We start from the raw sequence: 3,004 nt of genomic DNA, 5'->3' as shown, positions 1-3,004 counted from the left end.
CCAGCTATTTTTGGATGATAAACATTTGTATCAGGTCAACAAAACATGGGCATAGTGACAATTTATCCATTTTAAGTATACTAACCTCACTCCTTTAAAACAACTAAGGCAAAAATGTAATTAATTCAGAAAATATTTTCAGGACCCCACCTTGATCTTTTAGGACCCCACTTTGGGTCCCGACCCCAACTTTGGGAAACACTGGGTTAGAAAGTAATAACTGGATATACATCTACAGCTGATTACCCTTTAAAGTCAGTCAAATTCAAGATGGCCACTGCAGTTTATTGTCCTTTGTCAACTCAGAAATGGCTACGGCTCAGTCAGTTTTWCAGATACTGAGCTAACATTTGATGTGGTAGTAGCTGAGAGTCAAACACAACATGCACTCTAAAGCACAACATTTCAAAATAGCACAACGTTACACAGAATATTCCACCAAAACAGCTTCAACTGCAGCCCTTTTTAACATAAAATGATCTTAGACTAAAACTCTGGCATGGAAGGTGGCTGGCTATGGGGCAAAATAAAATAAAACATTAAAAAATATTAACCCATTTTCATTATTTAGCTCACTTTCTCAGTGTTAAATCCCAATTTAAAAAAATGTCCATTAACATTTTATTATTTAGCTCACTGTTCATACATTTTGCTAAATTTTACTTAATGTTAAATCTTAAATTTAAATGTGTCAATGTAAAAGTTAAAAATTAAATCCTAAATGTTGCAGCTAAATAATAAAATTTACATTTAAGTATTTYAGAACGGATCTTTGCTGTTGGCGCTCAGCTTTAGTTGTGACGTCATCATCAAGTTTTACATTTAGATTTAGAATTTAACATTTTGTCAAAAATGAGCTAAACATAAAAACAGTGAGATGAATAACAATAAAATGTTAGTAGGAAATGTTAGGATTTTAAACTCAGCAGGTGAGATAATGAAACATTTTATTTTTTCACTTGACACCCCAGAGCTAGTGATGTGCATTCCTTCTAAGTATTCTACGTCACCATTAAATTTGATCAAGATTAAGTAAAAGTAAAATTGTCAACACTCATTTATTAAAATGTAAATTTTGTGTTAATTCAAACTGGAAGGAGTCTGTTTCTGATTCTGCAGCTCTCAGCGGCCTGCAGCTGTTCTGTTTGGCACCGTTCCTCAAACAGCAGCTTAAATCGGTGCAGTCTGTCAGGATGACAGCRCCTCCCTCTGTAATCGTCCGTGGGCTTTGATTTAAGTGCAGAGTCGACGCTGCGACTAAAGAAAGCACAGATGTGCTTCGTTAGGAGAAGATGACTCATAGTGACTGTGTGTTATAAACAGGGCAAATAAACCTAYGAGTTTGTCTTTGCTCTAATACTTGTTACATTATTATGGTACATGCTTTTTTTTTTAGAAAGGGGGAGAAACACAGTGGTGAAATTTAGGTCATTGCTTAGAGCAGGAATCACTCAATTTCAGGCATCTTTCAGTTTTTGTCCTTAATTTTTTAATAGACACAAACAAATTCACAAAGGTATGAAATGGAGTTGGTATAAGGAACTAAATATTTGTTTTATTAACATTATGATGATTCAGCACTTGGCTAWGAGCCAGCAAAGCCCTGTGTCTGTTTCTGACTTTCACCAACAAAACCAGAGGAGGGTGCCATGTTTTGTGTTGCTGGGTTTTTGTTTAAAAATTTTAAATTGGAATAATTACTAAAGAAAGGTAAAAAAAAAAGAGTTATGAGTCAAAGAAGAGTAAGGTTCAGCAACATTAATGCAGTTTCAATAACAYAAGCGCTGTTACAGCATTATGTTTGCTCAGCCTGTTGATTTGCATTAACGTATGAAGTATACCTTACATCATCTGAGAGTCCCCATAGAGCTGAGAAAGTGCTTATTTTGAAACAGGGGCTAAAAAGACCTGATGATAAAGACTTTAAATGACCAGTGCATTAAATGCAAATTATTCAAATGTTATAAGGACCGTAAGATGATCTGTGGGGTCCGAAAGATCATGGCTGCTCAAAGCAAATATAAAAGGCTGTTTAGATTTGTTGTTATAAATTAAATCTGACTGGAAGTGATCAGCTCTGACACCKTGCCTCTCAATTTGATGGTCCACTGAGTGACACAGCATTATTTAGTGACCATGGTGGGTCCAATAACAATCAGAACAAACATACAATTCAAGATAAACTTACCCGTACAGCTTCCTGTCCACCTTGATGAAGAAATTAAAAAAGGAAAGACTCTGAAAGGTTAAACATTATGAATTTTCAGGATGTTTTTTTTTTATTTAATTTAATCTGGCACCTGAGCAAYGTTTTTCTTACATTTTTACTTTCACTGTATGTGTGGAGCCAGTTCAATAATAGGTCCTACAACTCAGCTCAGGATGGCTTCTGTTCAGATCAAACGTGCTGTCTATATGCTCAGTGCATTCACAATGCAGAGTTAAGGGAGTTCAGACATGCCATGRTAGCTGAAACAATATTAAACAGCAGGTCTGAACAACCTCTGACTATTTCCTGATGGGTTTTTCCAATTATTTTTAAAGCTTAAAAAAATCAATTACTGTATTTATTCGTGTATAATATTAGAAACTTAACCCTAAAACATTTTAAGCCCCAAAAATGATGATCATATTTTACTTGAGATCATATTATACATGAATAAATATGGTAGCCTTTAAATCAGCTGACTAATCTGATGGATGAGCTCGACTGTAACTGTCAGAAATAATTTCATGTGGGTGAAATAAAACCTGTGTGTATGCAGCTGGTTAAATGAAGACTTTTATATTATAAGCTGCCCCTCTGTGTGTTTATGTGTGTGTGTGTGTGTATGTGTGTGTGTGTGTGTGTGTGTGTGTGCAGAGGCCTCTTCAGGTTGACCACCAACTGACTGAGAAGGCATGGAGGCTGAGGGATATGTACATGCTGAAGTTTCAGATTCCCAGTTTCAGTGTGAGTGCATGTGTGTGTGTGTGTGTGTGTGTGTGTGTGTGTGTGTGTGTG

Source organism: Austrofundulus limnaeus, unplaced genomic scaffold, assembly GCF_001266775.1.
Source record: "Austrofundulus limnaeus strain Quisiro unplaced genomic scaffold, Austrofundulus_limnaeus-1.0 Scaffold37, whole genome shotgun sequence".
NCBI classification, from domain to species: domain Eukaryota; kingdom Metazoa; phylum Chordata; class Actinopteri; order Cyprinodontiformes; family Rivulidae; genus Austrofundulus; species Austrofundulus limnaeus.
Note: the sequence above shows the minus strand (reverse complement) of the source record.